Genomic DNA, 18,176 nt, shown 5'->3' with positions numbered 1-18,176 from the left:
AGCCAGTAGTTACCCACTAACTGGGATGTGGCCTCTTATACTATTTATGCCGATGTAAGGCATGTAAAGCCGATATAAAACCAGCCTCTTTTCTGGCTGTGGGATGTGGTTTCTGTTCTCCATTCCAGGAGAGGTTTCTTGTTTTGGATTCTACCCCTAAATAAATAACCATCTATTATTTTTAATTCTAAGTTAGTGTGGGATTCCCTCTAAGTTTCCATATTTAAGAATGAGATGAAGTGGAACATGAATTAGCATGCCCTAGACTCTTTCACAGTAAGGATGAAGTAAGGTATATCTATTTAGAGACAGAAATGTAAAGGGCCACTCCAAGTTCAGATTAGGACCTCCTTGGTTGATCACACCCCTCTCCCAGAGCCCATTTGTCACTCTCAGCCTCAGTGAAGTTCAAGAGTGCCACATCATCCCCGTTCCCACAATTCAGCCTCTAAAGTCTGTTTCTCTGGTATAGGTTTCATAGTTTGAGCCTGTTAATGTCACAGAAGAAGCAGGAGAAATGCCTAGAAGTTGTGATGTGCTGCTGCCTCACAGCAGGGTGACCAGAAGGACACAGATTCACACTTTACTCAGTCCAGATGTACTTTCAGTACACTAAAGAGCTCTTTATGATGAACACACCTTGTCCCTATGTAGCACAGCAGATTTAAATTCTTGGGACAGAATTCAGGAACTAGGAAACAGAGTTGAATCATATCTTATGATTAAACAGGTTCAGAGAGAACCTTTGAGTGACTTTTTACAAAAACTAACTAGGGCTGTTCAAAGAGGGGTAACTGACCTAGAAGCTAGATATATAATAATTGAATCTTTGGCTTATGAGAATGCCAACCTTGAACGCAAAAAGCTCCTTGGGCCTTTAAAGATCAGATCAGCACTCATGGAGGAATGGGTCTTGTATACAACGAATGTCAAGACACTTGACTATGTTACTGAAGCGTGGGTAGGAGAAGCAATTTCCAATGGTAAGAGAATACATCAAAATACCAAATGTTTTAATTGTGGTAGAATGTGATATCTGAAAAGGTATTGTAGATAAGGTATTCCTAGGAATAATGTCTCTTCTGGGAATGACAGGAATAGTAGAACTCAGCCTTCAGGTATATGTAGGAAGTATGACAAAGGCTGACATTGGACCAATGAATGTAGATCAATGAAGGATAAACAAGGCAAACTGATACCATTAAGGTTGCAGGCAGCCATGATGAATATAGACCAGTCATTCCCAGTTACTGTGGAAAATGTGTCTCACCAGGAAAATTAAAAATCCAGGAAAATTAAAAATGCCTACTGTTAAAAAACAATACTGGTCTGAATGATGGAATAAATGTGAAGGATGAGACAAAAACTCCAGTAGGACATAGGAAACATATATTCTAGCAGACTTATATAAATGATCAAAGATAAAAACTAAGATTTTGTATAAATGGGATTTTTATTTAAGGCTTACTAGACATAAGTGCAGATATAAGTATTATTACTCCAGAATCTTGGCATCCGAGTTGGTCTCTTCAAAGGGTAGATATTCAGTTCCTAGGAACTGGAATCCTATCTCAGGAAAAATAAAGCACAAGATGGGTTGAATGCCTAGGGCCAGAAGGACAGAGAGGAAGACTCAGGCCATATGTAGCTAATATTGCAGTGAATTTGTGGGGTTGTGACCTGCCTCAGTGATGGAATACCCAGATTAACATTCCTGAAGTGCCCCCCCAAAATTTATGTTTCTGGGGGAAATATTAGAAAATATTATAGATGACAGTCACTAGCCATTCAGGCTGTACAAGAACACAAAGCAATTAATAAATCTTTAGATGTGTTAGTGGGCCTGCCTTTAAATGGTAAACTGAGAAACCAATATGGGTTAAACAGTGGCTTCTAGCTGAAGAAAAGCTGCAGGCTTTAAAACAGCTGGTACAAAAGCAACTAGATGTTCAACATATTGAAGAATCTACCAGCCCTTGGAATTCTCCTGTATTTGTTGTTAAAAAGAAATCTGGAAAATGGAGAATGGTGACAGATCTTAGAGCTATCAGCAAGGTTATTCAACATATGGGCCCTGTACAATCTGGAGTTCCTCTACCTTTTCTGTTGCCAAAGGAATGGCCTCTTACAGTTATCGATTTAAGGAATCGTTTCTTCACTATACCTGTATAAGAAAAGGATAAAGATAAGTTTGCCTTCACAGTGCCTATTTATAACAATTCGCAGCCTACTAGTAGATATCAATGGACCATCCTCCCACAGGGAATGCACAATAGCCCCACCCTATGCCAATACTTTGTCAGCCAGCCATTGGAAATAATAGTAAGCAATTTCCTAAGTCTATAGTGTACCATTACATGGATGACATTTTCTTATTTGATTCAAATACAGATACTTTTGAAAGGATTTTGAAGAAGTAAAGAGAGTTTTGCTTAAATTGGGATTACAAATTGCTCCTGAAAAGATTCAGAGAAGAGATTCTGTTAATTGCCTAGGTTACAGAATAGGTTTACAGAAAATTAGAACACAAAAGGCAAAAATTATGGGATACTGGTTATGGACTCTTAATGGCTTTCAAAGATTATTGGGAGATGTTTCCAGGCTACAACCAGTTGTTGGGATAACACCGACCTACAGTTCACTTGAATAAAACTTTATATGGTGATAAGGACTTAAATAGTCCAGAGAATTAACAGTTGAAGTGGAAAAGGAATTGATGATTGTTGAAGAAAAATTACCAGAGGCATATGTGGATAGGGTGAATCTAAATCTTAATTGTATTCTAAGCATATTGCCTTCCAGAGTTTCTCCTACACGAATTGTAATGCAGAGGGATGATACCATCTTAGAATGAATCTTTTTACCATATAAACCAAGTATAAAATTAAAAACTTATGTGGAAAAAGTCACTGAATTAATTATAAAAGGTAAATTGAGACTTTGTCAATCAGCAGAGATTACAGTGCTTTTTACTACTGATGAAATAAAATAGTTATGGGAAGACAATGAAATGTGGCAAAGAGCTTGTGCTAATTTTTGGGAGAAATTAATAACAGCTATCCCAAATGCAATAGACTTAACCTTATAAAGAGAACTTCTTGGATTCTTCCCCAAATTGTATGTGAAGCACCAATAACCGGAGCCCATACATTTTATCCTAGTGCAAATAAATCTGGGAAGAAAGGTTACAAATCAGAAGAGTTAAGTTAAGGTGAAACAAAGCCCTTATAATTCTGTTCAGAAGGTGGAATTATATGGTATTTTTATTATACTAAGGGATTTTAAAGAACTTTTCAATATAGTTACTGATTCACAATATGCAGAAATAGTTGGCTTGCATATTGAAACTGCTGATTTTATAGCAGATGATATGGAATTGACTTCATTATTCATCCAGTTGCAAGACATAATCAGAAATAGGCTTGGTCCTTATACATAACACACATTTAATCCCATATGAGTCTGCCAGGTCCTCCAGCACAAGGTAATGCAGAAGTTGATCAATTATTGATTGGAAGCATGTTGCAGACCTCAGAATTTCATACAATATATCATGTCAATAGTAAAGGTTTAAGGAGTTTTCTATTACATGGCAACAAGTTAAATAGATTATAAAGAGATGCCCTACTTGCTCTTTCTATAATCAAACACCATTATCTACAGGCAGTAACCCAAAGGATACTCAAAGGAAAAAGATATGACAGATGGATGTGTTCCACTCTGCAGAATTTGGTAAATTAAAATAAGTGTACCACACCATAGACACATACTCAGGTTTTCAATGATCAATGGCCTCGAGCTTGGAAAAGGCTCATTCAGTTATCTTCCATTTATTAGACGTTATGTCCATCATAAGAATTCCTGCACAAATAAAGACAGACAGTGGTCCGGCAAATGTATCTAAGAAAATGAAGCAGTTTTTTGCCTATTATAATACAAAGCACATTACAGGTATACCAAATAATCCTACAGTACATCAGTTAAAGAAAGATCAAATCATACTATAAAGAATTTTATAAACAAACAGAAAGGAATGGAAAATACCCCCATAAATAGATTGCATGATGCTTTATTAACCTTGAATTTTTTTAACGCTAATGAGAAGGAACAGCAGCAGCAGATAAGCATTGGATAATGGAAAAATCTTCTGAGTTGAATCAGCCAGTATATTTCAAATATGTGTTGACTTCACAATGGTAACCAGGAGATGTGCTTCTTTGGGAAAGGGGTTTCATTCTTATTTCCACATGAGAAAAAAATAACTATGGATGCCATCAAAATTAATAAAGATTCACTTTGAAAATGAGAAACCTCTCTTCTCCCCTCCCCTCTGGGGCCACAAGATCTCCCCAGAGCTGCTCCCTTGCACGCTGGGCCTGGGCTGTGGGCTCAGGCCGGCAGGGGCAGTTCCTTTGCTTTGAGAGCCTGCCTGAGGACAGGCAAGCGCTGTCTCAGCTCAGTCACACTCCTGGCCAGCAAGAGAGAGTGATCTTCTAGCAGACATCCATTGGAGGAGGGGTGAGTTTGCTACTGGCCCGAGGGATTTGGATAGGAGGAATTCAGACTTTCCCCGCCCCCCTCGACTTTCTGGTCACCAGGCAGAGGCGGCTCCTCCCTGCAGAGCTCTCCCAAATCCTGTCCTAGCCTTTATCCAGGTACACCTTCCTTTCTTCCCCCCTCCCCTCTGGGGTCACAAGATCTCCCTAGAGCAACTCCCTTGCATGCTGGGCCTGGGCTGTGAGTGCAACCCAGCAGGAGGGAGTGCCTGTGTTTCAATAGACTGCCTGAGGAAAGGTAGGCCTTCTGTCAGTGAAGTCCCTGCCCAACAAGGGAACCTGACCTGGTACCAAAAGATCCAATAGAGAGCATTTGAAGGAAGAGATGGGAAGACGCCAAGGCAAGAACTCCTCCAACAATCTAAAAACCAACATGAAAACACCAGATCCCAATGACCCTACAATAGAAGGTTTTGAACCTCTTAATTCAGAAGAAGCAGAAAAAAATGCCATTAGGAAAGCAATAGAGTCCCTTAAACAGGATATGAATAACTCCCTTAAAGAACTGGATGAGAAGTACAACAAAAAGATTGAAGAAATGAGTAATGAAATGGATGAGAAATATAACAAAAAGTTCGAAGAAATGAGTAAATCCATGAATGATACACTGGGAAACCAAGGAAAAACAATCAAACAGGTAATGGAAACAGTTCAAGAATTGAAAACTGAAATGGAGTCAATGAAGAAAACACAAAACGAGGGCCGCTGGATATGGAAAAACTAGGTAAACGAACAGAGACTACAGAATCAAGCATAACCAATAGGATACAAGAGATGGAAGAACGAATCTCAGAGTCTGAAAATACTATAGAGAAAATAAATGCTCTGATCAAAGAAAACAGCAAATCCAATAAATTCTCATCACAAAACATTCAAGAAATCTGGGATACAATAAAAAAACCAAATCTAAGAATAATAGGGATTGAAGAAGGAGAAGAACTGCAGATCAAAGGACCAGAAAATATATTCAACAAAATTATAGAAGAAAACTTTCCCAACCTAAAGAATGATATTCCTATGAATGTTCAAGAAGCATACAGAACACAGAATAGACTTGATCAAAAAAAAAATCCTCTCGCAATATAATAATCAAAACACAAAACATACAGATTAAAGAAAGAATATTAACAGCTACAAAGGAAAAAGGGCAAGTAACTTATAAAGGTAAACCTCTCAGACTTACACAGGACTTCTCTATGGAAACCATGAAAGCCAGAAGGTCCTGGATAGAGGTACTGCAGAAACTAAGAGAGCATGGATGCAAACCCAGACTACTATACCCAGCCAAGCTATCGTTCACTATCAATGGAGAAAACAAAATATTCCAGGATAAGAACAAATTTAAGCAATTCGTAGCCACAAACCCAGCTTTACTGAAAGTAATAGAAGGAAAATCACAACCCAAGGAATCCAACATTGCCAACACTGCCTACAATAACTCAGACATCTAGCGACCCTTCACAAGCTTAACTCAAAAAAGGGACACATACAAACTCTATTAAACAAATAAACAAAAAATAATAATAACCGGAGTCAACAACCACTGGTCATTAATATCACTTAATATTAATGGACTCAATTCACCTATAAAAAGGCACAGACTAAGAGATTGGATATGAAAACAGGATCCAACATTCTGCTGTTTACAAGAAACACACCTCAACCACAAAGACAGACATCTACTCAGAGTAAAGGGCTAGGAAAAGGTTTTACAAGCAAACGAACCTAAGAAATAAGCAGGTGTGGCCATTCTAATTGCCAACAAAATTGACTTCAAACTAAAATCAATCAGAAGAGATGGAGATGGACATTTTATACTCATAACAGGAACAATTCATCAGGAGGAAGTCTCAATCCTGAATATCTATGCCCCTAATATAAAGCCTCCTACTTATGTAAAAGAAACACTTCTAGAACTCAAGGCAGTCATCAAACCACAGACACTAATAGTAGGTGACTTCAACACTCCTCTCTCACCAATGGACAGGTCAATCAGACAGAAACCTAACAGCGAAATAAGAGAATTATTGGAGGTATTGAATCAAATGGACTTAACAGACATCTATAGAACGTTCCACCCAAATAGGAAAGAATATACCTTCTTCTCTGCAGCTCATGGAACCTTCTCGAAGATTGACCACATACTCGGTAACAAAGCAAACTTCCACAGATACAAAAAAGTATTAGTAACCGCCTGTGTCTTGTCAGACCACCATGGATTAAAGTTAGAATTCAACAACAGTGCTACCCCCAGGAAGCCAACAAATTCATGGAAGTTGAACAATCAACTACTGAATCACCCCTGGGTCAAGGAAGAAATTAAGAAAGAAATTAAAGTCTTCCTTGAATTTAATGAAAATAAAGACACAACATACTCAAACCTATGGAACACTATGAAAGCAGTGCTAAGAGGAAAGTTCATAGCACTAAGTGCCCAATTAAAGAAAACGGAGAAAGCACACATTGGAGACTTAACAGCACACTTGAAAGCTCTAGAAAAAAAAGAAGCTGATTCACCCAGGAGGAGTAGAAGACTGGAAATAATCAAACTGAGGGCTGAAATCAACAAAATAGAAACACAGAAAACAATCCAAAGAATCAATGAATCAAAAAGCTGGTTCTTGGAGAAAATCAACAAGATCGACAAGCCCCTATCCAAATTAATCAAACAGCAGGAAGAGAACATGCAAATTAATAAGATCAGAAATGAAAAGGGGGACATACCCACTGACACAGAGGAAATTCAGAGAATCATTAGATCTTACTACGAAAATTTATATGCCACAAAGTTGGAAAATATACAAGAAATGGACATTTTTTTAGATAAGTACCATATACCAAAGTTGAACCAAGACAAGGTGAACAATCTAAACAGACCTGTCAGTCGTGAAGAATTAGAAGCTGTTATTAAAAATCTCCCTACCAAAAAAAGCCCAGGACCAGATGATTTCAATGCAGAATTCTACCAGAACTTCCAGGAAGAGCTAATACCTATACTCCTTAATGTATTTCACAATATAGAAACAGAAGAATCATTGCCAAACTCTTTTTATGAGGCTACAGTTACCCTGATACCAAAACCACACAAAGACACAACCAAGAAAGAGAATTACAGACCAATCTCACTCATGAACATTGACACAAAAATACTCAATAAAATACTGGCAAACCGAATCCAAGAATACATTAGAAAAATTTTCCATTATGATCAAGTGGGCTTCATCCCAGAGATGCAGGGCTGATTCAACATATGCAAATCTATCAATGTAATCCATCATATAAATAAACTGAAAGAAAAAAAACCATATGATCATTTCACTGGATGCTGAAAAAGCATCTGACAAAATTCAACACCCATTTATGATAAAGGTGTTGGAGAGACTGGGGATACAAGGACCATACCTAAATATAATAAAAGCAATATACAGCAAGCCATCAGCTAACATCAAATTGAATGGAGAGAAACTCAAAGTCTTTCCACTAAAATCAGAAACACGACAAGGCTGCCCACTTTCACCATACCTCTTCAATATAGTGCTTGAAGTTCTAGCAATAGCAATAAGACAACATAAAAAGATCAAGGGGATATGAATTGGAAAGGATGAAGTTAAACTTTCGTTATTTGTGACGATATGATAGTGTACATAAGCGACCCCAAAAACTCTACCAAAGAACTCCTACAGTTGATAAATACCTTTAGTAATGTGGCAGGATACAAGATCAACTCCAAAAAATCAGTAGCCCTCCTATACACAAAGGATAAAGAAGCAGAGAGGGAAATCAGAGAAACATCACCTTTCATGATAGCCACAAATAGCATAAAGTATCTTGGGGTAACTCTAACCAAGGAAGTGAAAGACCTATCTGATAAGAACTTTAAGTCCTTGAAGAAAGAAATTGAGGAGGATACCAGAAAATGGAAAGACCTCCCCTGCTCTTGGATTGGGAGAATCAACATAGTAAAAATGGCAATTCTACCAAAAGCAATCTATAGATTCAATTCTATTCCCATCAAAATCCCAGCGAAATTCTTCACAGACCTGGAGAGAACAATAATCAAGTTTTTATGGAAAAACAAAAAACCCAGGAGAGCCAAAACAATCTTATACAATAAAGGAACTTCTAGAGGCATTACCATCCCTGACTTCAAACTCTATTACAGAGCAATAGTATTGAAAACAGCTTGGTATTGGCATAACAACAGAGAAGTAGACCTATGGAATCGAATAGAATACCCGGGTATTAACCCACAAATGTATGAACACCTGATTTTTGACAAGGGAGCTAAAGCTATACAATGGAAGAAGGATAGCATCTTTAACAAATGGTGCTGGCATAACTGGATGTCAACCTTAGAAGAATGAAAATAGATCCATATCTATCACCATGCACAAAACTCAGGTCCAAATGGATTAAAGACATCAACATTAATCCAACCACTTTGAACCTGATAGAAGAGAAAGTAGGAAGTAGTCTACAAGACATAGGCACAGGAGACCACTTCCTAAGCAGAACCCCAGGAGTGCAGACAATAAGAGAAATAATAAATAAATGGGACCTACTGAAACTGAGAAGCTTCTGTAAAACAAAGGACACTGTCAGTAAGACAAAAAGGCTACCTTCTGACTGGGAGAAGATCTTCACAAACCCCTCAACAGACAAAGGTCTGATCTCCAAAATATACAAACAGCTCAAGAAACTAGACACTAAAACTCTAATTAACGCAATTAAAAAATAGGGTACTGAACTGAACAGAGAATTCACAACAGATGAACTTCGAATGGCTAAAAAGCACTTAAGGTCATGCTCAACCTCCTTAGCGATCAGGGAAATGCAAATCAAAACAACTTTGAGATATCATCTTACACCTGTCAGAATAGCCAAACTCAAAAACACCAATGATAGCCTATGCTGGAGAGGATGTGGAATGAGGGGAACACTCATCCATTGTTGGTGGGAATGCAAACTTGTGCAGCCACTGTGGAAATCAGTGTGGCGGTTTGTCAAGAAACTGGGAGTCAACCTCCCTCAGAACCCAGCAATTCCACTCTTGGGAATATACCCAAGAGATGTCCTAACATACTACAAAAGCATTTGTTCAACTATGTTCATAGCAGCACTATTTGTAATAGCCAGAACCTGGAAACAACCTAGGTGCCCCTCAATAGAAGAATGGTTAAAAAAGGTGTGAAACCTATATACATTAGAGTTTTACTCAGCGGTAAAAAACAATGACATCTTGAATTTTGCATGCAAATGGATGGACATAGAAAACGCTTTACTGAGTGAGGTAAGCCAGACCCAAAAAGAGGAATATGGTATGTATTCACTCATAAGTGGATTCTAACCATAATTAAAGGTCTTTGAGCCTGTTATTCGTGATCCTAGAGAAGCTAAATAAGAAGGTGAACCTGATGAAAATCATGTAGCTATCCTCCTGGAGATTGGAAATAGACAAGAGTGCCAGGTAACCTCGGGTGCATGGGGGGGTGGGGGGATGTGGGAACGGGAGAGGGTTAGAGAGAAGGGAGTAGGGGAGGAATGGGGAAAGATCGTGGGACTGGGATGGGGGGGAGGGAGAATGGATAGATATGGGATCAGGGAAGTATATACCTCAACTAAGGGAGTCATTTTAGGGTTTACAAGAGACTTGAGTATAAAGGGGATCCCAGGTCCAAGGAGAGATCCCCAGATTGTTCTCTGGACAGAGGAGAGGGTGCCTGAACCGGCCTTGGCCCACAACCATACTGATGAACATTTTGCATATCACCATAGAACCCTCATCTGGCGATGGAGGCGGAGACCCACGTCGGAACACTGGACCTAGCTCCCTAGGTCCAAAGAGAGGCAGAAGGAAGGAGAACGTGAACAAAGAAGGCAAGAGCAGAGGAAACCTTCATCCGACGTTGGATGGCGATACAGACGGAGACCCATATTGGAGCACTGGACTGAGCCCTCCACGGTCCAAATGAGGAGCAGAAGGATGAAGAAAATGAAAAAAGAAATCAGGACTGCGATGGGTGCCATCACCCACTGATACAAGGGGACTGATCTAATGAGAGTTCACCAAGGCCAGCTGGACTGGAACTGAACGAGCACATGATCTAACCAGATTCTCTGAATGTGGCCGGATTCTCTGGATGTGGCTGGCCAGAAGTCTTTCTGAAAAGCCATTGACAATGACACTGGGACTTGTTTCCTCTGCATATACTGGATTTTTGGGATCCAGTCTGTTTGGATACTCACTTTCCTGGACCTGGAGGGAGAGGGGAGGAACTTGAACTTCCCACAGGGCAGGAAACCCTGACTACTCTTAGGGATGGAGAGGGAGGAGGAGAGTGAGTGGGGGAAGTGGGAGGGTTTTGGGAGGAGGGGCGGAAATGGAAACTATTATAATTTAATAAACTTGGAAAAAAAAAGAAAATGAGAAACCTCTTGAAAAAGCGAAATGACAGCTCATCCACAATGGTGACAACCAGGTGCTAAGGAAAGCGTATAGTGTAAGGACAGGGTACTGTTCTTATCTTTACAGGAATATACACATCTTCAAAGATTCAAGGGACCCTGGGTGTTTGAATGCTGATAGAAGTAAGAATAACTATCCACTAAAGGATCATCTAGAAAAATGAATATGGATTATGAGGTTCCATATATTAAGATGGATACACATACATTTAAACATACATATAACTGTATTCTGTGGTTTTGGAGGTGGACAACAGATTTGTACGACTCTAAATCCAAGCTTGTTATTAAAAGATACATTCAGAGTTTCTGTCTCATTTCAGGAGCCATCTGGATTGGGACTTAAGGAAGACTTTAGGAAAAACTTAAGTTTCTCCATGTCAATTCTGTCTATATCGTATCTTTATTGAATGTATGTCTCTATGAATAATGTTAAAATTTTTCATGATGAACGATAGATTTCCCTACAGATGCTTTTCCTACAGTAATCTTTGAGGTTTCCAGTAGTAAGATGGGCCCACAGCAACAACTCCACCTGGATGAAATGACTTCATGATGCTGATAGCGCTACTATAAGATGGGATTATTTTGCTACCAGCTGCTGAAATGGCACACCAATTCCAAATAAGAACTTTGAAAAAAAAAACCGAATCAACTGTTGGGAAATCATTTTTAACTATATTAGACAGTAACTTTAAAACTTAATTGTAACTTTATTTTTGCAGGATCCCATTAAGAAAACATCATCCTATGACGGTGGGAAGCAATTCTAGAGGATGACACCCCCTATCCCAGAAAAGTTTGTACTCAGGGTTGGGAACATCATTTAAGGGTTGTTGATTATTACTTGTATTAGGTAGAGGGTTGGGGTGAAAACTATGTTTGTCTTTTAAAAAAAAAAGGGATAATAATAGTGGGTAATAGAGTGAATACAGTGAGCTATTATTCATGGGTAATTTACATTGGTATAATTTTTTGTATATTGATACAAGTTCAAATTATATTTGTTATTTCTGTTTTCAATATTTGTACACCTATGCAAAGATATTCTGTCAAATTGTATATATGCATGCTTCTACCTATGTTTAGGACATTTTGTATATTGATACAACTTTTAGGGTATATTTTCATATTGCATTATGTATTAATTCTACCTCTGATCAAGATACTTATACATTGTTTACATTTTGAGGTCATTGTCCTCATTTGTTGCACATTTGTTTACAGATTATTTAATACTTGACATGAAGATTTAGTCTTTAAGTTATATAGGTTAATAATTATTTATGTTTGGTGTACACACAGTCAGATCAATTACATTCTTTAGATACATAGAGATTGTATTCTGTCTAGATATTTAGATACGTAGAGATAGTATTCTGTCTAGATAGGTAATCTTCAACCACATCAAGGATCTGTAGAATATGGCATTTAAATAAGTTAGGATTCTGTTGACACGAGACATGATTGCTCCTGACAGTACCTATTTATTTCCACAAGAGTGTTGAGCGCTGAAAGCACTCCACTCAGAGTTTGTTTTCTTCTTAGCAGAATTGGCCTTTGGGCAAGGAATTGCCCATACCTCATCCACTGACCAAGTACATGGTATCTGGAAATAGATAAGCAGGACATAAGGAAAAAGACTGTCAAATCTTGCCAAGACAGGGTAAGACAGTTCTGAAAAATTTCCCGCCTCTGAAAATGGTCTGTCAGTTACACTATTTGGCCATTGCCAAACGTGGTTGCTTCAACATTGCAAATGGGACTTTGGGTGATTGCTCAGACAGCTAATTTTCTATATCATATATTGCTCACTTTGGAACATGATTGATTGCACTTCCTTATTACTCAAGTAATATTATCTCCCATCTCAAGCCTTGGAAGGGGTTGAAGATTAGATAGTCATAGTTACCAAGTTCTTATTATATAGCCAAGTCATTTCCAATAAAAGATTTAGACTCCTTTGGATAGACTGTTTACTAAAACATTTTTATATACGTTGCTTGCCTAATATTGTTTATGTTGGTTTCAATTCTATTCTTATACTTGATAACTGTTCCTAGTGTATATAGTTTTGTATTGGGTTTGGAACTCTCTTATTTAAACAAAAGGGGGTGCTATGGGAGCACATTCTACTCCTTCAGCCAATAGTATCTAAGATACCAGCACACTTGGGCATGGTCTCTTATGTTATAAATGCAGCTGTAAAGCCTGTTCTATCTCTCTTGCTTCTGGCTCTGACATCAGGCTGTTAGACGCTGTTCCTATTCATGCAGAGGACTGTTGTCTAGGACAGTGATCTGTAGGTCTCCCCTAAATAAACAACCCTTTATTATTCATAATTCTGAACTTGCGTGGGAATTTTTTGTGACGTTAGCCTTCACCTATATATACATAATTCTTTCTCAGACATTCATCATCATCACATGATATTATTATCATTATTGTTATTTTTAATTGGTACATGTTTGGAAGTCAGGGATGCTTTCTTTAAATTACCTTCATAATTTACTGTTCCTGCTTTCACAAAAACAGCTGGTGAAAGAAACAGACAATTTTCTTGAGAGGTACCACATATCAAAATTAAATCAATAACAGACAGACAATTTAAATAGACTTATAACCCCTAAGGAAATAGAAGCAGTCATTAAAAACCTCCCAACAACAACAAAAGCCCAGGGACAGTTGGTTTCAGCACAGAATCCTATCAGAACTTCAAAGAAGAACTAATGCCAACACTCCTTAAATTGTTTCACACAATAGAAATAGAAGGAACATTGCCAAATTCTTTTTTATGAGGCCACAATTACCCTGATACCCAAACCACACTAAAATACAACAAAGAAAAATTACAGACCAATCTCCCTCATGAATATTGACACAAAAATACTCAATAAAATATTGGCAAGCTGAATCCAAGAACACATAAAAAATAATAATCCACCCTGGCTAAGTAGGCTTCATCTCAGAGATGCAAAGATAGTTCAACACTCAAAATTCTATCAATGTAATCTACCGTATTAACAAACAGAAGTGGAAAACCACATGATCATCATCATCACATTAGATGCTGAGAAAGGTGTTGTTGGGGTTGGAGTAGAGAGTGTAGCAAGGGAACAGGGAGGGGCAGAAGGAACCAAAGGCACTGGGAGGTGTGGTGGAGCAGAGGTTTGAGAAAGAGGAGAGAGTTAACAGGGTAAGGCCCTAGGCAGGAGATCAAGACAGGGATGAAGGTAAGATAAAGAATAGGCCAGGAGCAAGTACCACACTCTGCCCGAAGTCAAGAGAGGGTAAGGATGTGTTGGAGGAGAGAATAGAGTATCGGGATGTTGATTAGGGTATCTGTCCCACATGGTCCCATAGCCATTTAGCCCCAAGTAAATACACAGAGGTCAACATTAATTATAAACTGATTTGCCTATTAGTTCAGCCTTCTTATTAACTCTTTCTTACATCTTATATTAGCCCATTATTCTTGTCTGTGTTAGCTTCAGCTGCCTTGGTTCTCCAATGCCACAGTGGATTTGTGTGGGAAGGGACTCCATGGAGTGAGAGGTCTGGGGATACCAGAACCCTGGAGCCCAGGTTGCTCAACTTCTGCCTGAGGGTCATGGTCTGTGTCAGAGAAAGGACTTGAGCTTCCTGAAGACTCTTCTGGAAGCTGATGTAACCACAAAACCTCTAAGAAAAAAGAGAAGGGGTGTGACAGACAAACCCCAAACTGCCTGAGATCACAGCCCTGATTCTGAAATTTTCATAAATGTCATCGAAAGGAAGCTGGCGTCTATTACAGTGCCCTTCACATCTGAGGCTGGGTTTAGAGAAAGGAACCCATGGCCTAGGCCACAGTGACCAAGCTCATTAATTGCATCCTGGTTCTGCTCCCACTGGCTCAAGCTCCCATGAGTTTGAGGGATTCAACAACAGGACTTGAGGGGACAGAGGGCCACAGCATCAGGGAGGAAGTATGCTCCTATTTGAGTTGATGATCCTGGGTTTCCACCCCCATCCCCCATCCCCTCAGGCTCCTTCTGGATGAGTGTACAGTCCAGACCCTGGGGTTTGCTCTCTACCTCACCCTTCAGTCTTTCTCTCAGAGGCTCAGAAAAGCTGAGAAGTTTCAGAACAAATACAACAGGATGGCGAGACCGCAGTAGAGGAAACAGAAGTTCACTGCGGCTCAAACAGAAGTCACTGAATCTCTAAACCCATAGATGTTTCCAGGAACAGGAGTCACACCACCCCAGTTTCCTTCTCCTCCTCATTTTTTTTCCCACTGTATAAGCCAGGTTGCCAGCTTGCACCACTTCCCTCCATCAGCCTTCTCAGAGCTGAGGGCAGAGGTCACCACACACAACTTCACTGACTACTTCATATACTGAACCAGCACCCAGTTCATCATCCTTATCTTCCCTTCCCCCAACCCCCCCTCCCAGGAATGTGATTATCACCTCCTCAATCAGCTGGCACTGCATGCCCCTGCCTGAGGACACACCCAAGAAATCCATGCACTCTCACCCATAGAACCTAAAGTAGGAGATACTGGACAAAGTTTAAGCACATACGATGCTCCTAGTGGTGCTATGTGGGACACAAGCAAGCTTCTGCTTTCGCCTTCCAGCTCCCCACCCCCCAGGCTAACTCTTGGGCAGACAGTAGCAGATAATGGGGTTCATTTCAGCAGGCATCACACAGCTTTTATCTACAGAGCACATAATAATATTTACAGTTTGGCAAGCCACTCCTTATCTACATCAAACACTATCCCAGCTTCAGAGTGAAAGCAGCTCAAGAGATTAGGGGACAACAGGAGACCACATTTGGCCTTTGTACTCATCTGACCCCAGATCAGGTAGCATCCTGTGTCCCAATATTGGTACCCATTCCTCTGAGCACTCTCTGCAAGTGATGCCAAAGCTGTGTGCTAAACAACCAGGAATGGTCCTGTGCTGCTGTGCCTCCTGGGTCAGCAGGAGAGGATATGGGAGTTCCTCGTGTTTTTGCTCATTGTGCTCTGTAGAACCTGGGAATGAGGACGCTCCTGAGTCAGAGATGCTGGCTGAGGGAGAGGAGAAACATCCTTCACTTCTTCTAGGATAAGATTCCTACAACCATCAGGGAAACTGGAGATGTTCTGTCAGACAAGACTCCTTGTCTCTCCCTGCTAGGCAACTCTCAACATGTATGACCACCATGTCCCTTCTGGATATGTCTCACTTCTGGACATTTTATATGACTGTGATCTGTTCACATAACAACCTAGTGGGAAAGAACTCACCTTATCATGTCTTCCTGAGGCCTGTTGGACCTTCTGATAGCCCAGGATCACAGGCTGCTCTATGCCAGGGCCCAGGACCATGTCAGGAGACACAATGAAATGGAGTGTATTTTCCCTGCTGCAGGTGGGTCAGTCTGGCTTCTACCCAAACAAGGTGCTTTTCCAATTAGACACTGCCATGAACTCCACTCGGAAGCCGTTTCCTAGAGTGACACCTTGGGCTGACAGATTGCCCTGGGTACAATGGAGAGGCAGAGAACTCAGTACTGCTCAGTCCAGCAGGCTGGATGCCTCAGCACTGGCAATCTGACAGGAAAAGCTGGCAACTGCTGACTTAGAGCCATGGCCTTGTCACTAAAGAACACCTGTGGTGGTAGCAGTAATAGAGACACTTCCTCTTTGTGGTGAGTGACCTGGGCTGGGTCACCCCACTGATGGAGGGTTTTGCTGTGATTCACTCTCCTCTGGAAACACTCCCACAGACACAGAGCAACTCAACCATTCTCCACATCTGCTAAGCCAGTCAGGCCAACAACATTGATCACTGTCTCTTACAGTTTTTTCCTCTGTGTTTTAACTGACAGTGCCTTCTATAGAGTAAACACAGCATGGAGGCAGCACTGACATGAGAAACACACACTGCACTATAGACACCACTACAGCCTCCCTCACCCTGCCCTACTGTGCCCTCCTCTCCCAGTAACTCCCATTCCCTTCTCATATATTCATGTTCTGCCGTCCTTCTTCATCTCTGCCTTATACCTTCTCTCCCATCTCCTGCACTTTCTTTTATTTTTTGGTTTCTCCCTGCACTTACTCCCCATTAGATAACTAACTTTTAGATGCTGGGATGCAGAACGAATTCAAAGCTATTTTAGACACAGGTCTGGAGAGAGGTGAGCTTTCTGGGATTCACTGACCAGACACCATAGCCAACTCAGAGAGCTAAGGCCAGCGAAAGACATTGTGTCCTAAAGTAAGATGGATAAGATAGATGGAATCTGTGAACCCACACCCAAGGTCAATCCTGTATGTATAGCACCTACTACACACACACCTTTACCAGCATAGGAGCATAGGGTTCACCTGCAAAAGAAAAAAAAAAATTGACAGGCAATTCAAATTTTTTCTACCATAGGAAAGTTGGACTTTTCCTATGTAAAACCCTCTTCTAAAACATGGGAAAAATCATTTTTATCTCATGTGTATGAGTGCTTTATCCATGTGTGTTTCTCTGGCCCATGTGTGTGCAGCACCCATGGAGACCAGGAGCCTACATGGAATCCCCTGGAATCTCAGTTCCCCAGGCTGTGAGCTGCTGTGTGGATGCTGGGGATCCATCCTGGGTCCCCAAAGAGCAGCTGGTGCTCTCACCCCCTGAGTTCTCTCTCCAGACCCCAGAAGCTGCTTTTAATTGGGAGATTTTAGTTGCAGAACTGCCCTGAAGGTCTTAGGTGCCAGTGTTACAGAGGTAAGGAGGAAAGCTCAGACTTCCTTCCTCACAAGACAGCTGCTGTCTCCAACAGGGAGAGAATGAAAGGAAGGAAATGGAGGGGGAAGGGAGAGTGAGTAGAGGGGCTGGGGGAGGGGCCACCGTGACAAGCAGGGGCACAGGAACTTGAGGGTGCCAAGACCCTGAGGGGGTGATGGGGAAGGGACTGGGGTGGGGGTGGGGGCCAGAATAAGTCCGGAATGGAGGAGAAACTTGAGAAAGAGGAAGTGAGGAAGAAGAGGCTGGAGGTTCCAGGGAACCCAGAGAGCTGGTCTAGAGGGAGACAGTGAGAGTGTGGATCTAGAGAAGCAGGGGAAACTCCAAAAACAAACATTCAGGGCCCTTCCATCGCTGTGGGCGTGGAAACTCACCGCAGGACAGGGGC

Source organism: Myodes glareolus, chromosome 1 (assembly GCF_982192425.1).
Source record: "Myodes glareolus chromosome 1, mMyoGla1.1, whole genome shotgun sequence".
Classification (NCBI taxonomy): Eukaryota; Metazoa; Chordata; class Mammalia; order Rodentia; family Cricetidae; genus Myodes; species Myodes glareolus.
This window is presented reverse-complemented; position numbering follows the sequence as displayed.